Raw genomic sequence first — 15,057 nt, 5'->3', positions numbered from 1 at the left:
CTCCGGGACGAGTGAGCAGGAGCCAGGGGCAGACCCAGCAGGCCTGTCCCACAGTCAGAGACCCAGTGACGCGCAGCGGAGGGTCAGCACCAATGTCAGCTCTATCACCTATTAGCTAGCGGGCTCAAGAGGAATACTTATTCCTGGCCTCAGTTTCCTTACCTGCAAAATGGAAGTACCTCCAGAGCCTCTGCAAAGCCCGTAGGAGAGGATGCTGGCGAGCATGATGTGAGCTGCTAATGCCACCTAGATACTGGCTGTGACTCTTGAGACTGAGAACATGCCAGCATCCTCTGCTTGCTGGGAACAGATAATTAAGCCTGATCAACTAACTAAATCTCAGCTGCCCCTCATCTTGGGCGTACCTAGAGCTCCCTATGCGAGAAGCAGCCCTGCAGAAAAGTGAGTGGACATGGGGAGCACCATCCTGGCGACTGTCCACCTGGAGCTCGGGATGACTCTTCGCTGACCTCACGGGCCTCTGGCGGCCCTTAGCTGCAGCTGTCCAGAGAGGGCCATCCCTCTCGTTCTCTCTCTCTCTCTCTCTGAGATCTAGGGAGGCTCCCCAGTGTGGATTCCCTGTAATGCATCCAGTGTCTGTATTGATCTCACACACAACCTCGGATTTGGTGGAAAATCCCTGTGGCCACTTTCACACGAATCACAGACAGACGGGTAGAAACTTAATTTTATTTACCCAAATGAGGGATACCTCACTCTGTCCTGAGTCCTTGCACATTAACCATCCGTGAAGCCACTTCTAGGCCCTTTACCACCTGGTCCTGCCCAGTGTCACCAGCATCCTTGTCCCTCCCCTTCAGACCTGTGGCTGTGACACCCTCCACACGGGTCTTTGGACATCCCCAGCCTGGCACCTGTTTCTTCCGCCCTCAGATGGCGTCCCTCCTCCATTGGCCTCTCTTCCAGCTCAAGCCCCTCTGTCCCCAGGAAGTGTGCCCTAAGTACTCCTGTCCCCAGCACTTCTGGCTGTGGTGTGGGCACCAGAGCGGACCGTGTGCTTGGTCACAAACATCTTTAATAATGTCACCTGCAGGCCTCTTCTCCTCCTACACTGGATTGAAAGTGCTTCTGAAATAGAGCCTAGGCTGCTGTCTTTCTTGTTGCCTCTCAGAGCCTCCAGCCAGTTCCAGGCACCTGGCGATTAGAAACAATCTCAGCTGGAGGAACGGATTGGGTTGTATGACTGCTCTTCCTTTAACACACTGGTAACTGGCCTGTAGGAGAATTCACAGTTCTAAGTAGGGCCCACCTAGCAGTGAACTCGGAATTGCACAAACTGGTTGTTTGTGGCTCCAGGGCAAAACAACGCGCATCCTGTGCTTACCCTGCCCACCCAAGAGTCTCGCTTTCCCCCAAAACACCAACCAACCGACCCCAAGGGAGTGACTCTCTTTCCTGCACTGGTGGCGGGAGGGCAGAGCCTGGGTTCCAACCATCCACCTTCCACGCCAACGAGCCCTTACATTCCTGAGACCAGCCCCACCCAGCCAGACACACCTTCCAGAACCGATGCCATCAAGGTCATGCTCCTTTCCCCAAAACAGGGAAACCTGCCCACTCCCAGGAACAGTGTCAAACCACAGACCTAAACAAGCGAAATTCATACTCACCAGCAGTGATGCCTTCCTCTTAAATTTCAGGCCAGCAGTTTCCCTGCAAACCTGCTCATTTCCTGCAAAGAGAAGAAAGGGATGGAGAAGCATATTAGCATCTGCTCTGGTATCCTCTGGCAGTTTGCTGGCTGACCTCGGGCTCCTGCACCCTCTCTCCTCCTTACTCCCCACGGCCCTCTCCCCTCCCAGGAACACAGTGTGCTGGCTGGGTGGGCGCCCCTGGCGCCCCACATGCCTCCCTCCCCCTCCGCGGCGCCATGCCAGCCTCCGATTGACCACTGCCTCCAATTCCCTGAAGGCGCTGGGCTTCTTCCCACTCCGGAGTGAGGCCTCCTCTTCTGTAGCATGGGGTTGCCTAGCAACCCCGTGCGCCAGCTCGGAAGGCCCTCCTAAATTGGACCTCACAGCACAGGGCATCTCCTTGTACAGCTGCTTGAATCTTAACAATCTGGCTCTGAATAATAACACAATGGTAATTGCATGCACGGGCCCCAAAATACATTTAAATAATGTTCAAGAGCTGACACACACCAACAAAGGCCAGAAAATGCATCGTGGAGGTTGACTGTAAGGCCAGGCGGGACGTTCGGTGCGGGAGCGAGCTGACACGGAGGACTTGAGTTAATGACAATGCCAACCTGAACTGTGAATTCCCCTGCCTTTCTGCCTGAGTGTGTCACCACTTTAATGCACTTTAAGTGAGTTTGGGATCTGTAGAGGCAATTAATGCCCAGAGGTAGTGATGCTTCAAGACAGGATGCCCTTTAGCTCTTCTGCAGATACATGCGGGTTTGGGGAGGGTGCTGGAGGGGAGGGGAGAGGACAAGAAGGGAGGACGGGGCATGAGTGATGTCCCTTGGCTTCTACAGTCGTGGCTAAATACATCTTAGGAGGCGGGGGAGAGGACCTACCAAGCAAGAGCACAAAGCACTTGCCACCTCGGTGAGGGGCAAATTCAACACGACTGATGGATTTCAGGATGAGACACGAAGGCAGAGGGGCCTGAAGCCGCTGACACACGGCGTCTGTGTGGGTCCCTGGCAGACAGGGACGGAGAGCCGCGCTCCAGGCACAGAGTCTCAGCACAGGGGACCTGGCAGGCTGAGCTGCTCTCTGTGGCGCCACGGCCGCGATGGCCCGGAGATCAGGCCCCAATCACTTGAAAACCCGAAGCTCCTTTTTAAAAAGCTCCACACACTCCCATGAGGGACTTAGACCCTCGCGCAGCCACGTTCACGGGAGTGTGACTCACCAGACGACGTGCAAGCACCCCGGGTGTCAGCTGACGGACGAATGGATAAGCAAAATGTGGTCTCCGCGTGTGGCGGCATATCATGCAGCCGTGAAAAGGAAGAAAATCTGGCATGTGCTATGACACGGATAAACCTTGAGAGTGTCACGCCAAGTGACATAAGCCAGGCACCACAAAGACAAGCACCATGTGACTCCACTTACTCTGACATCATCATAGAGTAGGGATCACCAAGGACTGCGGGGAGGCGGCATTTGGTCACACAGCAGTGTGAATACACGTAACAGCCGAATGCCGTACACCTGAGAACAGTCGGCATGGTCGCCTTTGTGATCTAGATTTCACTACGAATTTTAGAAACACCCCCCACCCCCAACACACACACTCCGGTAGTCAGTCCAACACGTGCAGTCTTTGTACAAGACCTTTGTCCATCTTCACCTTGGAGGTCAACACGGCCTTCGTCATTCATAAGCTCAGCAGGGAGGCCACCACCGGGCCCAGGAGAACCCCCGGACAGGGTGACTCCGGGCAGGGAACCCCGGGACAGGGTGACTCCAGGCAGGGAAGTCCTGGACAGGGTGACTCCGGGAAGGGAACCAAGGCTCGTCCGCATGGGAGCTGGCATGGCGCAGGGTCCAATGGAGGGAGCCGAGCACCACCAGCAGGATTTTCTTGCTCCCGCATCCTCAAGTCCAGGCAACACTGCCCGCCCCCCGGAACGTGGCCTTGCCTGCCCACCAGCCCCGCCCCTCACGTCCACGTCCTCTGCCTGCTTCCTGCTCCAGGAGCCTCTGCCCCGTGACACTCTTCCCTCTGCCCTGTGCTGCCTCTGAGCCGGCCCCTGCCCCCCTCCCTCCCCGTCATCACGCCCTCCGCCTCCTCTGAATGCTGCAGACCGCAGCCAAACGTGGTGCAGGGACTTGAGTTCATGTCCCGAAGTCTTGCGGGGATTGTCACCAAGACTGTAGCTCAGGGCTGAGCGTCCAAGGGGCCATTCCTTCCTGGCTCCGGGAGGGAGCGCTGCCCGCTCCCCTCCCCAGGGAACCTGACCTCGGTGGAGGGAAGCACAGCAGTGGGTCGCTGAGCCTGGGAGCGACAGATGCCTCAGGTCAGTTAGAGGTGGAACTCGCGGTGCACAATAAACGACGGAGATTTACAGATTGCATTAATTTGGAAAGGTCATTAGAGCAAACAGCTTCTCCAAGTGAAAGTGAATAGTGTGGATTGGTTTTCTTCAGTGTCCTGAATTTGTTTGTTTGTTTTTGTTTTTTTCTTGGAATGTGCTTGAAAAGCTCAAAAAACAGTGTTCTGAGCTAAAAAAAGGGGGGAAAAATCCAGGCTCCTCAGGCAAGAGGAGGCCCATGAATGAGAGCTCTGGACAAGCCTCTGCCTTTCTCAGAGCCTGCATCTCGGCACCTGTAAGAGGAGTGATCGCTAAGCTCCTTCCAACTTAAAATTAAAAAAAAAAGAAATTTATGATATGAGGTAAGCATGTGATGTTAGCAAGTTTCCAAGCTAACGGTTAAGTCCCCTCTCCAGCCCTCCCATCCTCCCAGGTGTGGGACTCCCCTGCCCCTCCAGGTAGTGCTCCGCAGCCAGGACAGGAGCCTTCTAAGGATCTCAGGTGGCTTCTCAGATCCTGACCTGGAGGCTCTCTCAAAACCCCGACAACCCGGATACCTGGTTCTCGCTCATTAGATCATTAAGGGACGCTCCAGACTAATGACTTGTTTTCTCGAATCTCCAGGAATGGCTGGGAATGGGCCAAGGGGTAGCATCTGGGCTCTGTCTGCCCGGCCTGGCTGGTGCGATCTGTCAGGAGCCAGGCCCCCGCAGGCAGATGCCGCTGGTTCTCCCGAGGCGCGGGGCAAGCAGCATTCACGGAGTGGTGGGCTCTGCCTCCAGCCTGCTGTCACGGGGACAGACGGTGGGCCCCCGACCAGACTGCACAGGCCCACGGGCCTGCCCCCTGCCGCCTCACCTCCCTTCTGCCCCCCGGAAGGCGGGATGCGCACATCACCCAGCTCCCACCTCCAGACCCCCGGCGGCTTGAGCAGCAGCAAGGAGACTGGGTATGAATCAGGGCCGTGGAACTCACAGCCCAATCCTAATACAAACATCAACATCAGGATTAGTTAATATCAACTAATATTTGGGTGATGCGTTCTTATTGAAAGAGTATTTTCCCACTTGCTCGTCGGGCAGGCAGGATAGCCTCGATGCATTTACTGAGCACCTGCTGTATCCCCGGGGCTCTTTGCTGCCCCCGGGGGGATGCAGACGTGAAAAGGCATCTCCTGCCTGCAGACTCCCTCCAGGATGATTGGGAGCTGGGAAGTTGGAGGCAGAGAGAAGCTGCGTGACCTTCTCAGAGGCACCGCTCAAACCGAGCCCTCGGACGCGGAGGCCCTTCCCAATCATTTCTGCACGGCCTGTGAGTCTAGTGTGAAATTCGGCTTGCACGACGTCACCCCGAAGGGATCGGCCAGCAGACAGCATGGTTTGGGGGCTGTGCAGTTTATGCCCCAAATGAACCAAAGCCTGGGATGTCAGGCCACGGTGGCCCTGGATACCCCAGAGGGGCAAACCCCAGCCCAGGTATAGGCCAGAGTTGACTGCAGACATGGCCTTGACCTCCCATGGCCCCTCTGCTCATGGAGAAGCGCCCTTCCTCCATCAGAAGGGCTGCGGAGACGCTGCCTTGAGAACCAGTGCAAATTATTATTATATTTTGTCTGCACTAATCTTTGTTTTCTAGGAGCTGCCACAGCACTTACAGTCAGCACACAACACAAACTGATGTTGTTCTCCTGAGGGTCTTTATTGGCTTTTTGAAAAAGCAGAACGTCCATGCTTGGAGGAGCCCTATCAATCCCTCAATGCACAGCCAGGGAGATGATTTACCCCAAGCAAGTCATGCCAAAGATAAAATCAGAACGAGGACCCAGGTGCCTAGACTCCCAGGCTGGGGCCTGCAGACATGCACCCTCCAAGGTGCGAATGTAGGCTCCGGCGGGGTCCTGCTCACCGTGAGCCGCCACGGCAGCCCCTGGGCGAGCATGTGTGGCCTGCACGGTGGCTAGCACAGGCACATTGCCTTCTCCGCCCCCTCGATGACACTTGAGTGATCAGCTCTGCCTCCTAGCCTTGTGAGCCTCCCAGGGAGGGGCAGAGGCCACACAGGAGGTGCCACTGGGGACAGAAAGAGCACAGTCCCTGTTGCCGGGCCCTGCGGCTCTCAGGAGGCTACCACATGTCATGGTTTGGGGCAAGGCTGACGCTGTGGTGCCACCTTTTGCAAGCGACTTAACCTCTCTCTGCCTCCGATTTTCCCCAGCAACACAGGCCAGGATAAGGGGGCCTGTTTCCTACTTCACGAGGGTGAAATGAGAATTAAGTGAGAAAATGGAGGGAACACGAGAGGCACAGGGCCTGGCACCTGTGTGTTCTCAGGTGAGCTCGGGGACCAGAGTTCCCCTGGCACGTCAGCTCCATGAAGATGGAGACAATCGGGAGAGGCTGACACACCACACATTGCCGGCGCTACAGTGTCTGGAGACAGTAAGACCGGTGGTCACCAGGGGAAGAGAAGATGAACAAGTAGGTGGACCAGGGGATTTTTAGGCAGTGATGCTATTCTGCACGACACCACAGCAGTAGATACATGCCACTGTACATTCTCGAAATTCATAAAACTGTACGAGGAGGGGTAAATTCTCCTATAAATTATGCACTTTAGTCAATAATGACGTGGCAATATCGGCTCATCAGCTGCAACAAATGTATACACACGATTGGGACAGGTTACTAATGGGAGGCTGGGAGGAGGGCGAGGTTAGGGGGCCGATGGGAACTTTCTGTTTTCTGCTTAATTTTCCTAAAAACCTAAAACACCTCTAAAAAAATGATCAAGTCTATTAATTTTTTTTTTTTTTTTAGGATCAACCTCACCAAAACACAAAATACTCAGAGCCCTTGGGTATACGGGGCACCACGAAGCCCCACTGGGCATCCAGTGGTGCCCCAGCCCATCCACACCAGTCCTCCCAGGGTGAAGCACAACTGCGTCCGGTGTCCAGCTGAGATGTCAGAGGCGATGTGGGGAGGCTGAGTGGGGAGGCCAACAGGACCAAGACCCCCTGCAACCCGGACACCTCTGGCTACTGGGCAGTGACTCGGCCTTCATTGATCCTTCTGGAACACACAGCCTTGTGTGCCTTCCACCCTTCCAGCCTTCCTCCAGCCTCCCCGCCAGCCAGACTCCTGGGCTTCTCCTGCATCCCCGACCTCCAACACCAATATCATAGAGGCTCCATAAACATTCGCCGAATTAAATCGTAACCATCTGAATGCCTCTTGCTTTCCCCCTCTGGGGAAAGAGTGTGACTATAAGCCTCCTTAAACCCCCAGCAAAGGAGCAGCTGAACAGTAAACAGCAGAGTTCAGGCCCGTGTAACACACCCCAGGGGAGACACTGCGTTCAGTCACGGGGCCCCCGGCCACGTCTAGACGGTAGAGCTCTGAGAGGCCTCCCCCCCACCGGCATGACTGGCACTTGCTGGCCTGCTGGGCCCCAAGCCCCCATCTAGCAGGATGCATGAGCCCCCTGCTCTACCTGGAAGTGGCCTGAGATGGGGTGGCAAGTGCACGGAGTCACCTCTGAGCAGCCTGGAGTGGCAGCAGGCAGGTCAAAGCACAGTGAAGCCCTCAGCACCGGGGGACCCAACGTAGGGGTGCTTCGGGTGCACTGAGGTCCAGCACCCCCCCGCCCCCCACAGCTGGGCAGCAAGCGGTTTGGGCTGGTCTGATTCTGAGAAAGGAGGGCAGTGTGTGTGTTGCTGGGAACAGCATCTTCTAAGGCTACTGAATCTTCCTTCAGTCACTGTGTTGGGGGGATGACCCCTTAGAAGTCTGAATTTCTGTGACCTTAGCCTTTTTAAAATAACCCCACAAAGGAGGGAAGGCTGAGCCGAGAGCCAAAGCCAACAGTGGGGTCCGGCCCAGGGAGGCAGGGGAGGGGAGGAGAGACTGTCCAAGGATCGAAGGGCCCATCTCCCTAGTCAGGCTGCCCGGCCCAGCCTGGCTACTCAGTCATGCACATTTTATTTTTTCTGGCCTCAGGGAAGTGTTCCTGGGGCGGGCAGATCTGACCAAGGTCGGCCAGCAGGGAAGGGCCTGGAGCAGCTGAAAGAGAGGGCAGCCCCCTACGGCTCCCTGGCCCCCAGCAGCCCCCTGCCCAGCTGCCAGGGTAGAAGGGGGAGCGTGCCTGCCGAGGGGGTCCTTCCCACTGCCCTCTGGCTGGCAGAGCAGAAGACATGCTCAGTCACAATGTGGGCAGGCAAAAAAGATTCAGCTTTGTAAGAGCAAATGACAGTTGGTATTTGGAAACAGAAGAGGGTTCCCCTCCCACGAGGAAAAGAAAGCACGTGTGTGAGGCCTTCCTACAGGCTGGGCCTGGCGGCCGAGCTGCTCCCCTGCAGGAGTGAGACAAGCCGGGTGGTTGTCATGGGTTCGACGGGGGGGTGGGGGGGCTCCCTGCAGCCACGCCACGGGCCGATGGCACTCAAGGGACACACATGGGTGCAAATCACCCAACGGGGGACCAGCCCTCCCGCCCTTGCCCACCTGGTCTGCTGCCAAGTGGGGCTGGGGGGTCCGAAGCTGGCAGTGGGTGAGCATCGGGGCAGTGGGAGCAAAGCTGGGGCCACCCCAGTGAGGAATGATGGGAGACACGTAACGGGGGCACTCAGAGCTTCAGATGGCAAGTGGGGAGGTAGGTCTCCCCTCGACAGCTCGTCCTGCCTCTTGGGTCTTGCCCCTGGCCCTGACCCGGTGCCCTGCGTCCTGTAACCCCCTCTCCTTCCCCTAGCTAGCTCTGTTTTCCAGAAAGTTCTATGTCCATCCGGTGTCCACTGCGAAGGATTACTTAAGGCCGGCTTTCCTTTCTCTCAGAGAAAAGGCATTTCCAGTCCCCTCTCAGGTGGAAAAGGTACGTCCCCACCTCCACCCCCCTATCCCCCCCAGAAAAGAGACTTGCATCACTTTTTCCTTCTGAACCGCATCGGCTACTGTGCGTCAGTCACGAGGATGACTTATACATAAACGACATGCAATAATGACTGATACCCATGTAGCACAGGTGGTGTGGGGGGTGTTTGGGAAGAGGGCCAGGGGCCCTTACAGCCGAAGGGACACCCTGGGAGAAGGCTGCCTCTGAAACTCTCTCCTCCGGCTCTGGCCCCTTATCCTAGGCCACTGCCACCCAACACAGAACATCAGGAAGGGAAGTCACGCATTTTATTGTCCCAACAGGGACACTTCTGAGAGTGGGAGGGGGCAGTCAGTGATGTAAGGACAGTGGGTGGCCCAAGTCACCCAGCAGGCCACCCAGCAGGTCAGCCAGCAGGTCAGCCAGCCTCTGGGGCTCAGAGAAACCTAGTTGCTGGGAAGAACCGAGTTGAACCGAACTCCTGCAATTTGCCCCGTAGTGCTGGGCACCCGGGGCTCTGGAGGGGGTTCCTACTGTAGCCCTTCAGGGGTTCCTTGATTCTCTCCTGCCAGCTTATAAGGCATCTTCAGGGCAAATACTCCTGAATCTCCATGGCCATTGCAGGACTGTTCCTGGTGCCATTTTTGCAATCCTGCAGGGTGGTGACCATCGGGTAAGGATGCCTGACAAAAAAAAAAAAATCCAGATGGGGCCCAAGAAGAACTCAATTTTCATAGCTGGGGGCAGGTGTGGCTTGGTCAATGAACCTGGGCGAGAACCTCCACTTACCACCTAAAATCCCTCCCATCTTAGAAAGACGACAAGGCAAGTCAAGACTAAGTATAGCGGGACACCTGAGTGGCGCTGTCGGTTGAGCGTCTGACCCTTGGTTTCAGCTAAGGTCCTGATCTCAGGGTCGTAGGATCGAGCCCCACGTCGGGCTCTGTGCTCAGCAGAGATTCTTTGCTTGAGATTCTCTCCCTCCCTCTCCCTCTGCCCCTCCCCACTACACATTGTCTCTCAAATAAATGAATAAATCCTTAAAAAAAAAAAAAAAAGACAGTGCAGGAGGATGGTGTGCTCCGTAAGTTCAGGGGGTAATTAGGGAAGGCTTCCTGGAGGCGACACTATAGTAGTAAGCAGAGGCTTGAAGGATGGGGAGGACATCGACCATAGGGGCAAAAGGCAGCCTAAAACACGGAAACCCTGGCAAAGACACAGAGACAGAGATTGGTGCCGCTTAATCAGGCCACCGAGCTAGCCTGTCCGGCTGGAGCACATGGTGCGTCTGAAGAGCAGCAGCAGATGCAGCCATGAGGACACATAAAGACCTTCTGACACCAGCGTCATCCAGGCCTGCGTCTCCAGCAGCTATGGAATCACCCCATCCCGCTGTGACAGTAGTGGGGGTGTGGGCGGGGGTGGCAGAAAGAAGAGGCTGGACCGAAGCTTCTCGCTCAGGCCCCCAGGTAGACACTGGGGCTGGCAGGGGCGTGGGGGGCAGAGGGACTGGCCTGGGCTGAAGCCATCCTCGACCTCTTCCCTGGCTACACCCAACCTGCCGGCTCCACACCTTCGGCCCCACCTGTAACCTGGGCCTGCACACCTGTGTTGGGTGGGGGCGGGAGCAAGTCTGCAGGAGCCCAAGCCTGCGGCCAAGCCCCAGTGGCGGCCCCAGCACCTGAGCCAACTGGTCAGCTAACCACATAGACCTCCAGACCTTCCTTCACCAAACCGTGGGTGTAAGGCCAAGGCCCTTTCTTGAACCTCGCTTCTCCCTCCTACGTCTTTCCCGCCGAGGTCACGCCGCTCCAGCCTTGCCTCCAGTTTCCAAATGCAGTGTCCCCAAAGCCAAACGAGAAATGAAATATGCTGGCAAAATGGCCCGGGTGCCGAAGTTTCCCTTGATTTCAGGGATATCTCCCCAACCTCTTGGAGCGACTTCACCCACCCCAACACCCAACCGCATTCTGGCAACACGGCCAATCTTCCCAAAGCTTTACTTTCTTTTCTTCCTTTCTTTTTTCTTTCCTTTCTTTTCTCTTTTCTTTTCTTTCTTTTCTCTTTCTTTCTTTTCTTTTCTTTTCTTTTCTTTTCTTTTCTTTTCTTTTCTTTCTTTCTCTTTCTTTTTCTTTCTTTTTTAATTTTTGCTATGGCTATTTGACTGGTTTGTATAATACTTAATTAAATGGCATAATTACAATAGCAAGTTACACGGGCATAAACAGGTTTGGGAACCAAGCCAGCTGCCTCTAGGAAAGTGTTCCACTCAGCTGCAGGCACAGACACGATGGACACTTGGGACAGCCGTCTTCCTGCCCTACCCAAGTGTCCCCCCGCTGCAGGCGTCTGTCAGGGAGAATGGAGACACTGGGCCAGCGACCCTTATCAGGAGCCCCAGGTGGAGGCTCATCCTCCAGGGACTAAGTACCCTCGGCCGTTCTGCCCCCCCCCCCGCCCGCCCCGGGCCCTCACCCCAACTCTGTTCCGGCTGCTTCCCCCCACCTTTCCCTGCCCCCAGCAGCGCTTCCTCTGGCTGCAGCAGTCCATGAAGGATCTGCAGACTAGCTGGACAGCTTTAGCGACAGGTAATAAATAGCCAAATGCACTGCCCTCCCAGAGGCCACGGGAATTCCTCACACCAATGTGAGTTTCTAATGATGTCATCTCTGGTACGTGTGGCAGGCTGGCTGGGGAGAGAGGCCAGGAGTCTGGGGAACGTCTAGGAGTCATCCCCCACTCACCCAATCTTCCTGAGGCTGAGATTTCAGACCCTGACCAGCTGAGTCACAGTAGTGCACACCCCCACCCTGAGAAGGTGGGGTCCACGGCCCCCACCTCGGCCTTTTATTCTCCATGTTCTCAAATCCCTGACATGGCATGGGATGCCACCCCCTTTTTAACCTTCCTCATCAAAGTCTTTTTCCCTGTATCCAGCCTTCCCTATATCAGGGATCACATAGAGAGCAAAAGTTCACATTCAACTTAAATGCCATCCAACCAACCAACCAACCAACCCACCAACCAGCCAACCTCAAGTGTCAGCAGCACCTACAAGTCACAGGAGAGGGAGTACTCTCCAGAGGAGAGTGGACATTTCCTATTTGGAGTCATTCGCCATTCTTTGCCCCTTCTCCTTGGCAAGAGAATTCCAATTCCCCCCTCAAATTACTCCCTGCTTCCCCCATTGACACTGTGCTTCAAGGGCAGCTGTGGTTGGCTTAAGTCAACTAGCTTAGCTCAGCAGCTTGGTCATGGTGACTGGACACATTCTATGATGCAAGATGCAAGTAGATGTTCGCTGGGGACGTCTTGGGGAGAAAGCTCCATCTTTAGAGATGTGGAGGGTGCGTGTAGGGTCTGACGCTGCTGTGGCCATCTCGTCACCATGAGCCCGAGGGCAATGCTGAGCTACAAGGAAAATGGAACTGCAGGCTTGAAGCAATGAGTTCCGAAGATCACCCTGCTTCTGGACTTCTCATTTACATTCCCCTTTAGTGTTTTTTAATTCGTCGATTTTAAAAATCAAACTAATGCCTATGCATGGCTTGAAAAAAAAAAAAAAGAAGAAGAAGTAATAAAGGGCCAACCATGAAAACCAGCGGTCCCGTTCCCAGGCCTCCCTATACCGAGTCCCGGTTCCCAGAGACCCGCTCCCAACTGCTTTAGCTCTCTTGTGCTCTGCACTGCCGCGTTCCTAAGTGACCCGCCGCTTTCCGCGTTCACCAGCTGGGGCTGCCATACCAGAATGCCGCAGATCGGGCTTAAACCATGGAGGTTTCGTTCCTGGGGCCCTGGAGGCTGGACGTCCAAGATCAGGGTGCCGAGCAGTTCGGTTCATGGTGTGAGTGGCCCTGCTTCCCAGCCTGCGGGCAGCCAGCAGCCTTCTCACTCAGTAACGGGGGCATGAGCTCTCTGCTATCTCCTCTTACAAGGTCACTGATCCTAAGGGACCCGGGCTCCATCCTAGTGACCTCACTTGACCTTCATTACTTCTTTACCTCCAATACAGCCTCACTTGGGGCCGGGAGCGTGGTTAGGGCTTCAACTATGAACTGAGCGGTGGGGGACACACTTTACTTCCTGGCACACGCCACATGCCCCTATTGCTGGATTTCCCGCTTGGGGCCGTCACCAGTTAGTGCTCTGTAACGGAATCCGAGGCTTTGTCGCTCTTGGGCCACCTCTACTAAATGCCCGTTTCTGGTCTCTGCATTTCCCAACAGAGTGACGCCACCACCTTGGGTCAATCAGTCGCCAGTGCCTCCAGAGTCCCTGACTGTGCAGACAGTGCGCATGGAGGGCCTACCTGGTAATAGCTCTTCTCTTGCATAACTTACCAACCCCAGTGTTAAAAATGGTTTCCTGTGCGCCTAACACCCCACTTGGGGTTCCCCCCTCCAGCCCAGAGCTGAGCCTTCTGCCCATCGTCACCTGGGAATTCTTAATTGAGTCCCTCTCTTCCCGGCTCCTGTACCACATGGACTTCTATCGCCATCAGCGAAGTGGCCGGACACAACAGAATTTATGACCTTCCCGTTCTGGAGTTCCAAAGTCTGAAACGGGCCTCACCGGGTTAAATCAAGGGCTTGGCAGGGCTGCGTTCCCCCCAAGGATCCATCTCCTGGTCTTTTCTGGCTTCCCGAGGATGCCCACGTCCCTTAGCTCGTGGCCTTGCCTCCACCCTCAAAGCCAGCAACCTGGGAGGGCCCTCCCCACACAGCACTACTGTCACTGGCACTCCGGCCTTGTCCTTGCCCCCCCCAGCCCCCTGGTGACCACCCTCATGCTATCTGCACCCCAAATACCCTCCTGCCCATAACTTCGCATTTTCACAAGCCCTGGAGATGCGGCTGTGGACATTTTCCAGCGTCCATTCTCTTGTCTCCCACATACACCATTCGTGTCTGGGTCTAACTCCTGTGTCAATGGTCCAGATCTTCCCCGTGTAGTTTTCTGAGAAGGAGGGACATCACCCGAGACCACGCCTGTCCTAGTAACTTCCTGATAGCTTGCTCTCCTACGGCGTCTTTGCTCCCTGTTTCTGGAACCCCCTCCTGGCAGCCCTCCTGGATCGAGCCTCTAATATTCTTTTTTTTTTTTCCTCTCCTAGTTTCTATGGTGTTGTCCTCGTTCCCTACTGAGAAAGTCCCTCAGCCCTACTTTTCAAATCTCCTAACGAACTTTTAATTTCTGCTATGATACGTTTAATTTCTCAGAGTTGTTCCTTATTCTTTTAATATTCCCTTTTTACAACCCCCTGGGCTTATTTTATGGATGCACTATCTCCTCTTACTTCTCTGAGGACATTAATTACACTTTTATGGAAGTTTTCTTCTGCTCGGGTTTGACTCTACTAACTCGAGCTCTTTTTTTTTTTCCTGTGAACTTGGTTTCTTTTTGTCCCCCCTTTTTTCTCTCTTCTTCTCTGTTACAAGTTTTCCTTTAACAAATGCCAGGTGATCCTTGACCATATTAATTCTTAAGAGTGAGACACTCATAAGTTGGTGATTTCTCTTTGGGGGACTGGATAGAGTTCTGGTCATTTCTTTGGGGGACCGTATGCATACACACATGTATGTACATATGCACACATATAAACGTGAACACACAAACGTACATATATATTCCTTACACACCTACGCACATGTACGAAGTCACATGTGTATTTTCACACACACACACACACACACGCACACTCATCCAATGAATGAGGAGGCCTTTATACCTGGTGGGTCAGTCTGCCTGCAAGGGCAGCTTGTGATCATCCTGCCCGGGGAACAGGACGCTGGGCTGCAAAACAGCTGGAAGTCCCACGTCTCCAGGATGCAGTCATAAATTCTCTCATTTTGAGTAAAGTGCTCAAACTTGCTCTCAGGTGTCTCAGAGACCAGAACTTCCCTGGATCATGTCCTTTGGGAAAGCCACCCCTAAACCAAGGAGGAGAAGTTGTGGGAGGGGATCTGGGGTCTGATAAAAATTTTTGATGCAGACTTTCAAGCAAGTCATGTTTTCAAACCCATGCCTCGCCTCATCTTCGGAAGTATCTAAAATTCCTGCCTCTGGTCTATTTGAGAGTTTGAGGCAAGACCAAGATGAATGCTTCTAGAGCTTTCTTCTCACTACCCTCACTTGGGTTCCATACGTCATCTCTGCTACAACATCCATCTACTGACTGT

The 15,057-nt window shown here is 54.7% G+C and overlaps 1 protein-coding gene and 1 long non-coding RNA gene across 6 annotated transcripts in view; one reads left to right on the top strand and one right to left on the bottom strand.

Annotated features, from left to right (window-relative positions):
* LOC119872627 (zinc finger and BTB domain containing 7C) overlaps positions 1–15,057 on the bottom strand; it is a 335,100-nt gene that overhangs the window by 144,015 nt on the left and 176,028 nt on the right. For all 5 annotated transcript variants that reach the window (XM_038543996.1, XM_038543999.1, XM_038543997.1 and 2 more), the window contains one exon: positions 1,632–1,693. The gene's annotated coding sequence lies outside the window, so the exon portion shown is untranslated. The remainder of the gene's footprint in view (positions 1–1,631; positions 1,694–15,057) is intronic.
* Positions 6,029–7,239, top strand: LOC119872630. Its single transcript, XR_005362739.1, has 2 exons — positions 6,029–6,489; positions 6,829–7,239. It is a non-coding gene; the product is annotated as an uncharacterized LOC119872630 (long non-coding RNA).

Source organism: Canis lupus, chromosome 7, assembly GCF_011100685.1.
Source record: "Canis lupus familiaris isolate Mischka breed German Shepherd chromosome 7, alternate assembly UU_Cfam_GSD_1.0, whole genome shotgun sequence".
Classification (NCBI taxonomy): Eukaryota; Metazoa; Chordata; class Mammalia; order Carnivora; family Canidae; genus Canis; species Canis lupus.
The sequence above is the reverse complement of the archived record's forward strand: the minus strand, read 5'-3'. Positions and strand labels throughout refer to the sequence as shown.